Source organism: Melitaea cinxia, chromosome 2, assembly GCF_905220565.1.
Source record: "Melitaea cinxia chromosome 2, ilMelCinx1.1, whole genome shotgun sequence".
NCBI classification, from domain to species: domain Eukaryota; kingdom Metazoa; phylum Arthropoda; class Insecta; order Lepidoptera; family Nymphalidae; genus Melitaea; species Melitaea cinxia.
The window spans coordinates 14,215,509-14,227,024 of NC_059395.1; the positions used below are offsets into that span (position 1 = coordinate 14,215,509).

At 30.4% G+C, this 11,516-nt stretch overlaps 1 long non-coding RNA gene across 1 annotated transcript; it reads right to left on the bottom strand.

Annotated features, from left to right (window-relative positions):
* Nucleotides 1-709: 709 nt before the first annotated feature.
* On the bottom strand, nucleotides 710-1,130 carry LOC123660847. Its single transcript, XR_006744258.1, has 2 exons — nucleotides 1,093-1,130; nucleotides 710-1,018 (listed from the first exon to the last, which is right to left on the bottom strand). It is a non-coding gene; the product is annotated as an uncharacterized LOC123660847 (long non-coding RNA).
* Nucleotides 1,131-11,516: the final 10,386 nt, after the last annotated feature.

Below are 11,516 nucleotides of genomic sequence, written 5' to 3' on the forward strand. Positions count from 1 at the left end.
TCAGTAAGGAAACAATTACTGAGCTGAGTAATAGTGTATATTCATTTGTATACTACATGTGTAAACAAATGACTATACACTTGTACATTTCCATCAATATTGAATGAATTTTGAATACGTTCTGTGGACATCTCTAATAGTAGTAGCATTGCAAACTACCACAGATTCTCCTGAGGAGCTACTTGAGTTTGCTGAGTGTCATTTTCAGTCAAGCAGAATATTTTCTCCTGTTTCGTGCTTCAATCAAATTTAATAATTTTGTCTTTGATTACAAATAATAATAAAACAAACTTACTTAATTTTGCTTGAATCATTCTGATAAGGAATGTCTATTGACTGACGACTGACGCAGCTAGAAAATGTCAATTACGTGAACTATTCTATATTATACACGGGAGATTGGGCGAATAGTCATATAAAGAATTTGTAGAAAAAAGATCTACGAACTTTAATATTTAAGATTATACCACTAACATGATTAGACAATATGTATATATACGTTTTATATAAACAACGGTATATAAACCGGTATATAAAACAACGTTTTACAAGGTTTTGAAAACATGATTGTAAAGAATAATCTTAGCCCTAAACATAAATGGTACATCCTTCCATTTTCCTTTTTTTAAAAACAATAATAAATTTACATCATAATTACCTATTACATTACTTAGAACATATTTGAAACAAGGGAAAAAGGTAAAGCAAATTTCACTTATTGTTTGTTTATTTTATATTTTATTTTTTGATGAAGAATAATATCAAATTACAGAATTACTTTAGGTCGGTCCTTAAATTCAGTAAATATAATAGGTTGATCTCTTGTAAGGTATTCTCCGTTAGCTTTTCGTCTTATAACACTGAAAGCTATAATTTTTGTGTTTTAGTACAAGACATTACAAAATGTGCCGGAATGCAAGACTGAGTGCCCTCGTCAAAAGCGAAATACTCATCGCATTGTAAACGACGAGGTTTGTTGTTCATACATGAATAAAATATATTGCAGTCAGTATAAAATCTAAAACAAATTGTTTGAATTAAATTTGAGTTACAAGTGATGAATAAATTGACTAGGTTAATCTGAATAATTACACGTATCCTCTTAGAACATCGATATTTTTCAAGCCCGGCGGCATCTCCGGACACCGATAGTCGAGGTACGCTGAAAAATTCGAGTGTAAAAAATAATACAAATCACATGTTTTTAATTTTTGTTATTTATCTACCTTTACTATATAATCTAATTATATAAGGTCTTAGAGAGGAATATGTAGCAAATTACATAACTAGTAATACTATTTATAGAACATTTTTATTTTTTAAATACATTACATGTTTAATATTTGTGTGGTAGATATAACTGGATATAACTGGATTAGTAACCTCTGTCGTAAAAAGAAGGTTGTTATAAATTTGATGCCAATGTCTGTCTTTGTGTCTGTCTGTAGCTTCTCAGCTCTCGAGTGTATGGACCGATTTTGACGAGGTTTTTTATATGGAAGCAAGTCTCTTATTAGCTACGTTTGTTAAGAATCGATCTAGGTATTCGAACTAAGTATTTAAAGAGTATCAACACTTTTCCAAAATGATGTAAGGTGTTTTTGGCATAAAAAATACTACCATTTTATGGTATTCGTTTTTATTTCCATATGGTTATATGACTAAACGCTTCCTATAATTATGATACAATAATCAGTAAAATGATTATTTTAGAGAAACCTTGACCTGATGCTGCAACCAGGTTTACAAAATCTTTTAGACATATACCTCGGTTCATTAAGTTAGTTTCAAAGAGTAGTTTACCTAGTAGGTTACCTAGACCTGGTGCGGCAACCAGAAATATGGTCTGCAGATAAACCAAATTAGTATTTTTTGCGTAGGCCTTTTTCAAACTTTTAATAAAATTTATTTGCATTATTATATAACTTTTAAATAAACATCTTAAAAGTCACATAAAAATACAAGTGAATTTTATATTTTTTAGGAAGAGGAATTCTTTCTGTAGGTTTTTTTCGCATAAAAGTAAAATATTTACCGTAATTTTCGATCATTAACCTTTTGACCGCCACGCCTCAAAACCATTCCCGTGCCCTGTACGCCAAGGCATAAAATAAACAAAAATACCTACGAAAAAAATAGTGCTGCCAAGAGTCGTTATCGAGTACCACACAGTGACTTGTTTTTGTATGTTTTTATGCAATAAATGACTACTTATATAATCTAGGAAGGTTTATTTTTTAATATTTTTCTTGTGTTATCTTGCACTCGTTATATATACTTACAACAACATAAATAAAAAACAAACATTACAAAAATAATCGTAGTAAAGCACAACACTATTTTCTATCGCCATGACGTCATTGTCACGACTGGACGACAACGGCGCAGCTGACCTACGGTTATGAAACTCTCTTTAGAGACGTGCTGTGTCGCACGCAAGGAAGCCGCAGGCTATATATCGATTTCGAATCGAATCGATATATACATGAAAAGTAATTTAGAAAAAAATTAACCTAATTCAAATTTGTAATTTTTTAACCGACTTCAAAAAAGGAGGAGGTTACTCAATTCGACCGATTCGATATATATTTTATATTTTTTTTATTTATGTTCGGGGATAACTTTGTCGTTTATGAAACGATTTTGATAATTCTTTTTTTGTTGGAAAGGAGATAACCCCGGTATAGTACCATGCTAAGGAAACCAGGATTTTATAATGAGATCTCGAAAATCTGCATAACTTTTACTGGGTGCACCGATTTTGATGATTTTTAATTTAATCGAAAGCCGATGTTTATCATGTAGTCACATTTAAATTTCATCCAAACCCGATTACAACTTTTTGATTGATCTTTGATAATGCGTATTTACTTGACTATTTTTTCGTCTACCTACGTTATATTACTTGTCGATATAATTGAAGTTAGTTTTTTTGGTTTGCCTGCAAACACAATTATTATCTTATTAGATAATAGTTTATTATTTAAGGTTCATTAAAACAGTATTCCACTGTGCCCCGTTCCATAGTACCCCATAAGGCCAACGTTTTAAACGAGTTTTATAAAAACTTAGGTTATTTTTTTAACTTTCCACACAATTGTCTCAAATGATTAAAATTAATGAAAAAAAAAATATCATTTACCTATTCTTTAAACTTTTTTACTAAAAATAAAGTACTTTGACAAGAAATCTCAACTTTTGAACAAGAATAATTGTGTTTGCTCGAATACAACGTAGATCGACGAAAAAATAGTCAAGTAACTACGCGTTATCAAAGATTACTCAAAAAGTAGATATCAGATCTCAATGAAATTTATATGTGACCACATGATAAACATTAATAATAATAGTTAATAATAAATAGTTTTTTATATTAGCTTTCGATAAAATTAAAAATTATCAAAATCGGTACACCCAGTAAAAAGTTATTACGGATTTTCAAGAGTCCCTACGCGCTGTCATTGGTCGAAGCGTTACCACACGGATTAGTTTAGAATTCAAATTTTTATCGACACTGTTCCATAGTTCCACTGATCCCCAACTCAGTAGTTGATCCGATGAAGCAAATTAATATAATCGGTGCGGTCGATGCCAGCCTTAGTTTAAAAGAAATATTTACATGCGTTAAATATTTTTTTGCTTAGGTAGCAAATAGTACTAAAACAGTACTGAGTAAGTAGCAATATTTCAAATCAAATATTTCACGACACACGACACGACATGGGTCTTAGAAAAAAAGCTTTTATGAGAGTGGGGGTTAGAGATGATATTGATACTGCCAGATGATTTTGAGAATGAGAAAGAAAATCGTAATTTCGCTCTTAACCTTAGATTAAAAAAAAAAATTTTTTTTTTTTATTGTATATTATTAAAATCATCGACGCCTTCCAAAATGCGACGATGTTCTAAGGTATCGCTCGTCTTGCACTTCACTAGTTTTCTCGCTATTCGCTTATGACGTCATCAGCGTGTCGTCTATACTTGACAACGGCGTGTAGAGAACGGATTAATGACTACGCGCTAGAGATGCGCCAGATTTGAGATATCAGATTTATTATGGCGATTTGATTGATTTTAGTTGATTTGATTTTTTATTCCTTTGCTATTTATGTGTTAGCTGATGATAGTTTTATGTTTTTTACCTTTTGTTTTATTCAAATATTAAATAATTTATAGAAAATATAACACGTTTGAGTTGAATTTTGAATAGCTAATTTCAAAAATGACTTGTAATTATGATTTTTTTTAAAGTGCAATAAAGAATATATAAATCATCTATACCATTTTGACTAGCCCGTTGGCGCAGTTTGTAGTGACTACAGGTCAGCGGTGCTTTCTGCTCCGGAGGTTATGGGTTTGATTCCCACCCCGAGTCTGGGTATAATATATATTTATCTATATGTGTATTATTTATATGTATGCTTCTCAAAAAAAAAAAATAGCTATACCAGTCAGCTGTTACCTATAACACAAGCATTAAGTTGCTTACTTTAGGAACAGATGACCGTGTGTGTATGTTGTAAATATTTATTTATTTATTATTTATTTATACCTCTTGCGTCACATCCCTAGCGGTCAACTATAGACGACTTCGGCGTTCTGGACATATCATTTACGTGGAATAAAAATGCATGTTTTTATTTCAATGTTTCTCATTACGTGTAGCTCTAAAAGACTTGTTTTTTATACTCAAATGTTGCGGGGATATTCTATTTTCATAAATGTTGAATTAAAATACTAGAAATATTTTTTTAATAATTTTATTTAATATTTTTGTGGTCCGGGTTTTTTGTCACCTATAGACGTCGCTGGCGCACAAGACTCGCGAGCCCTTGTCAAGTATAGGTGACTACGGCGGTCAAAAGGTTAAAAGTTACTTTTTAATAGTTGTTTTCTTAAATAACACACTTTTAATTAACTGCATTATATGTCTACCCACACATTTATGTGTTAATATAGTTATTCATACATTTCAACCTGATTTTTTTATACTGTAATATATTTAGAATAAAATAGCAATGGCAAAGTATTAATACAAGGTTTTCAGTAAATCGATTAAAATACCTTCAACATTACACTCAGGCACTCTGTCAGGAAACTCGCAACGAAATGTCAAAGAACTAAAAGCAAGTCCATTAGGGCAAGTGTGGTCGTATCCAATGCCATTTTCACAGATTCTGTAACTGCTGCAGTTAAAACAATCGACAGTTTTAAAGTATCCGAATCTATAAGGACATATTTCGTTAAGTTGTGGTGGTTCTGAAAGAGACGTCATTGTTGTTATTTGCTTAATTGTATTATAAATATAGTGTAAAATTGTGAGCCACTGTTATACAAATATTAATTTGAAAACATCAAAATAATTTTTAAGATGCTTTTTATTTCAAATATATTTGTTTATGAAGATAATTTTATAGCTTATTCCTGGCAGAGAGACGCTGATAGAGCCTATCCACAGTCTTCGAAAAATAACGTTTGAGAGCGAACATTATTATGATTACATTTATTTATATGAATAGTATATTTATAGTAACCTAGTTAACTTACGTAAGGATGATCCTGGCGAACATTTTACGTTGGGTGGATATTGACAAGGATATTCATCTTATTTTACGTTATGATTGTAACGCAAACCATTTGGACATTGTTTGACTACTTTTTTTCCATTCTGGAATTGATATTGATAAAAATAAATTTAAAGAACCGAACTAAACTACATCTGTATAAATGTCAGTTGGAAAGCTGGTTAAGTCTGTATTTTCACATCGGAGAAACAATGAAGTTTAAACTTTCAAGCTGTTCCACTGGGTAGTGGTGGATAGTTCATCTCCCTCCTATTTTTACATATATCGCACACATGACAGAGAGCATCTATATAAAATAAAAATAATATTACATAAATCGACTAAATTAGGGTGGTTGCTAAACTGAGTCCGCTTCGATAACGTGGTCAGATGTATCTAAATCTGTTTTTTAACCATGCCCAGTATAATATAGTATTCGTACAAATATTAGTCAAGTACTTTTACTACTCATACACTACTGTAATACTTTTTTCGGGCGATTATCCAATTCACTATTTTCATCACCACAACATCAAAACGATCACAACGATAAGTGATGGATATATTGAAATCGAATAGTAATAATAAGATGCATTTCATTACTTACATAAAAGAGATAGTTCAAAGTTAGTTTAATTTGAATTTTACAATTTCACTTATACCGTTAAACGCAAATCGTTTCGACCTATTTCAGTTCACAGTTAAACATACTCGTAGACCTCATCAAATTCATTCTCGCCAAACATATAAGGTAAACGCAATTTTTAATTAAAATGGTATTCATTTCATAAGTTATAAGTTGAATCAATTATAATAGAACAATTTTGAGGGATAAAAGGTGATTAATTTGATTTGATTTGAAAAGCTGGGACTTAGATTACTTGTAAATTTCATGACAAGTTTTCCGTAAGATTGTTATTGTAATCGCTTCATTTACTCCGAAATAGACAATAATTAAACTTTGTTAGTTATAATACTAATACTGTTTTGTCCATAACATGAAATTGTTTGTTATTAAACTTACCTGGCATCTAATGTAATTGTCGCAGCTTCCAGGTATTGGATAGTGTTCACTAGTTTCTGTAAATATTATATTAACTATTTCATTAGATTGATCACTGGATTTGTTGGAAATAATTACATTAGTTTTATTTTTTTCTTTAGTCTTTATTATATCTTCAATAACGCTTTTGTTATTCGCTCCACTGTTTGAGTTATCGTCAGAAATGGGTGAAGTATGATTTGATTCGTCATTACTCATTACGTCATGTTTGTTTTCTATGTGCTCATTTTTAAATAAACAATTAACAATAGAATATATTTTATATATTAATGTACTAAAGTTAATCTTTTTCGGACCTTCTTTCATCTGGTCTTTGTTTAAATCTGAACTAAAAGAGCCCAAGGTGTGAATTTCATGCTGATCGCGGGCAAAGACTGCATTTTCTAAATTCGTGCAAAAAAAAACAAAGTTAATAATAGGATTTCTTTGGTGATTACTAAACTTATTGACGCCATTATTATTTGCTTTTGCATGTCTTATTATGTAATAAATTTTTAAGTCCTAAATAGTTATATTTATCATAGACTCGATGCTATTACTACTACAAATAGACCACAGGTAGGAACATATTTGAGTAATTTATCCTAAATAAAAAATAACTCTTAAAATCTAAATATAAAAGACAATTTTCTTACACAATTTAAAGCTATAGACTATTTTAACTCTATTAAGCTTTATTAGCTCTTCCACTCCTATGGCACGTTAAATAAAACGATTAAATATCAAGTCGTAACGATTGAGGAAAAATATCAGCTTAAATTAAAAGTTATGTTATAAATTCAAGTTCTCGAAGATTGAGACAAAAAAAACAACACTATAGGTACTTGCTTATAAACAGATAAAACAGAAAAATCGTTACTTCTTTTCGTTTAAAATATAGATTAAAATTCTAGATCATTTTTATTAAGATTATTGGTACTTGCGAAATACACCAAAGAAAACTAATGAAAATACAACTCTCATTTTAAATACGACGCTTCAACATGAATTTTTCATTGGTACTAAATGATAAAGCATTTTGGAAGAAGAGTCATTCAAGGAAAAAATTAAAGTTTATTTGTTTTTTTTAAGATGTTTGATCTTATATAAAACATTAATAAAAAAAAGTAGTAGTTACTATTGATTTTTTTATTTACATTGTTTTCTGTTTGAAAATAAATTATAGTTTTCAAATTTAGTTTAGATACATTTTATCAGTATTAAAAGTCGGTGCTTAGCCCAACTTAGGCTGCTCCAGATTTTGAGCAGGACATTTCTTTATGAGAGATATTTATTGGAACGAAATTCCTTACGGCAGGCTTGACATTTGGCTGGGCGACCGAACTGAGAAAAATGTGATACTAAAACCGTAAGAAAAATATATAACGGAAGTGACGTAATATCTGTCACACGACTGTATAATATGACGTTTGTCACACACTTCAGCCTATCGCAGTCCACTGCTGGACATAGGCCTCCCCAAGTTCGCGCCACACATGACGTTTGTAAAACTAGAATATTACTAGTAAACTTTTTTTAAATTATTTATGTAATTTTATACTGTCGACAAAAATAAATAAATAAAGACATGTTTTTTTATTTCACTTAATAGTTTGAATTATTATTATTATTATTATTTTGTTTGATTTATTTTATTTTACGATATTTTTTATTTTCTAAAATACTAAATTTCCTAAATACCTTTTTTCAACTAGCTGACCTGGCGAACTTCGTACCACGATTTATATTTTTCTTGATAATGATATAGACTTTTTGAAGTTTTCGTTTATCCAAACCTTGTCCTGACAATAACGGACACATAAAGTATTAAGCATATTTTTAACCGACTTAAAAAGGGTGATGTTCTCAATTCGATTATATTTGTTTCAAGTGTTACCTCATAACTTTTTACTGGGTGTAGCAATTATAATGATTCTTTTTTTCTATCGAAAGCGTGTGTTTGTTATGTGGTCCCACTTTTATTTGATCGAGATATTTTTTGAGTTATTTCTAATAATGCACATTTACTTGACTATTTTTCGTCGACACTACTTCTATTACTTGTCGATGTAATTGAAGTCCACCAGCTGACAACCTTTCCACCGAGATACAGTGAGCTGACATTAATAGTTTCATTCATAGTAACAAATAAACTATCACCAGGTAAATTTTGAGTTGAGAAGAAACCATTGCAAAAAAAAAAAATTTAATGTTCAAGCAACCAGGTGACGTATAATCCACCATTGTTAGCTGACTTTATTTTTCCTTCAAGATATTGGGTAAACTATAATTCGATAAATTTTAAAGTGGGAGGAAATTACTAAAAAAAACTTTTTTTTTCTCTTCATGCGTGGGAAGTTGCCACTGCCCACTTCACCCACGGAGTCAAAGCTGACGGTCGCCAATATTTATAATATAAAACCCTAATGCATTTTACAGTTTCGATTGGGGGGAAATAATTGAGCGAATTTGTACCTGGCTCTCGGACCATATATGTCGTTTAATAAAAAAATGTCTATAATTTGAACAAAAGTCTTGCGCTACATATTTTATAATATCCATTTTTAAGTTTGCGTCAATCATCCTGAAGGTTTATACAATATCTATTCTATCCACAACTGGAAAACCACAAAAAACATCATGCTATTGTTATATGTAGCATTATATAGAATGTAACTTCTTTGTTATTATTAAAGAAAATCTACATACATCTACATTTGTTACATATTTAACTTATAGTATGTGCAAAACTAGTACAAAACGCAACAAACGCTAAATAGTTTAATTATACTTTTGAGCTATAAATATCGCATAAATGTGTGAAACCGTATCTCGAGGAGAATGCGGCACACGTAATGTGCAGATCAACTTCCTTATCTCCACCGTGCCGCTATCTCATCTGTATTCAACTGCTGTACTGTCTGGAATGTTAGCGTAATTTGGGATTTCCAATTTTGTATCTGTTGATTGGTTAGATTTAATTTTTTTATGGTTCAAATTTCTTAGTACCTATCGTTTGAGTTTTCAATTACCTTAATTAAATTCTTCGTTTTATGAAACTATAATACTAATTTACTTAAGTACTAAATTACTTTAAATTTTTGTTAACACTAAAGTAAATTTTGTAATCTAGTTTAAAAAAAAAGGTAGTCTTATGTGAAGCTTGGTTGACTAATTGACAAAAAAATCTCTAAATTAATAGAAAAAAAACAAGACTTTTTGCATTATAAGTGTATAAGTTGAGTTATTAACTTAGTTATAAGCGAGAAAATGTTAAAATATTACGTAGAATTTTTTTTGTATTATTTTATTTCAATACTAATATTTTGATGAATTTTATTGATTTAGCAATAAATCGTCTTACATATTATATACAGAAGCTATTTGTATAAAATGATACGTAGGTCAGGGCAAATAAAATAGTGTGCGATAGATGCAATAGGGTAACACAAAGCAACACGAGTCAAACTAACTGGAATAACTACATTTTCTTTGAAGGTAACAATAATGATGATGATACAAATAGTGTTGAACAAAGTAAAACAAAAATTACAGAAGGAAAATTTACAATAGAAAAAGAACCTAAAACATCAAACGGTAAAAATATATGTGAGATGAATTCAGAGACTACGATATAAGTAGTTAAATAAAAAATAACGAGTGCAATTAGAAAAAAAAAAAGAAAAAATAATAATCGATATGGAAATTTTAGATTTTCCACCTGAGCTATTACATTACATTACTATTATTACTATTATAATTATTACATTACTTTATTAAGTGCGAAATTTATCTTCGTATTCTAACGATATTGTAGCCATTTTTTTCATTGTCTAAAACCTGGGATAGAACGACATCTTCTAAAAATAAATCCTAGCTAGATTTATTTATCTCCCCAAAAATCCCCTGCATGCTAAATTTCATGAAAATAGTTGGAGGCGTTTCCGAGATTCAGATTATATATATATTTCAGTATTTTTTTTCAGTAGATTATATATATACATAAGAATAGGTCGTTTAATAGTATTAGATATCATATATATTAATACGCTAAGGTTTAAGACGTTTGCCTCCCTTTTTAGAAAAAGCCTCACAATAATTCCACATAAATTATATGTCATTTTATAGATAATTGCTTGCTTTACCGGCGATAACAACTAAACAAAAAAATGTTATTGGTTCTGTTTATAAGAAAATTTTAATTTTGTAAAGTGATAATTATTATACTTCGCTTCAGCCTGTAATATCGCACTACTGTGCATAGGCCTCTTTCTTCATGTAGGAGAAGGATCAGAGCTTAATCCACCACGCTCCTCCAATGCGGGTTGGCGGATATATTCCCTACTATGAGTAACGATCGCTATCAGGTGTACATGATAACAACCGGGACCGACGGCTTAACGTGCTCTCCGAGGCACGGTGGGGAGACCCACAAGGACTGTACAAACACCCAGACCACGGTAAACACCTGTATGACCAATACAAATGTTTGTCATGTGTGGGGATCGAACCCGCAACCGCCAACGCGACAGGTACAATCTATGGCTGTAACCGTTGCGCCAACGCGGCGTCCTATATACGTATTATACTTATTTAGTGCGAATTATTCGCACAGGTATTGCTAGTAATTATATTAACACGCTAAGGTTAAAGATGTTTGCCTGCTTTTTTAGAAAAAACGTCACAATTAATCCACATAAATTATATATCATTTTACAGACAATAAAAATTTATAATTGCTTTTGTTTTTGTAAATTAATTATTAAAATTATCTATATAGATATAGAGACACAATACAGCAATGCTGCCATCTGACGGCTTTAATTTGAAAACGTCTACATGATTGATGGTGGGTAAATTTTTTGTTCAATTTCAAATCAACTAACGTCTACTTTTTTTTTCATTTTGTA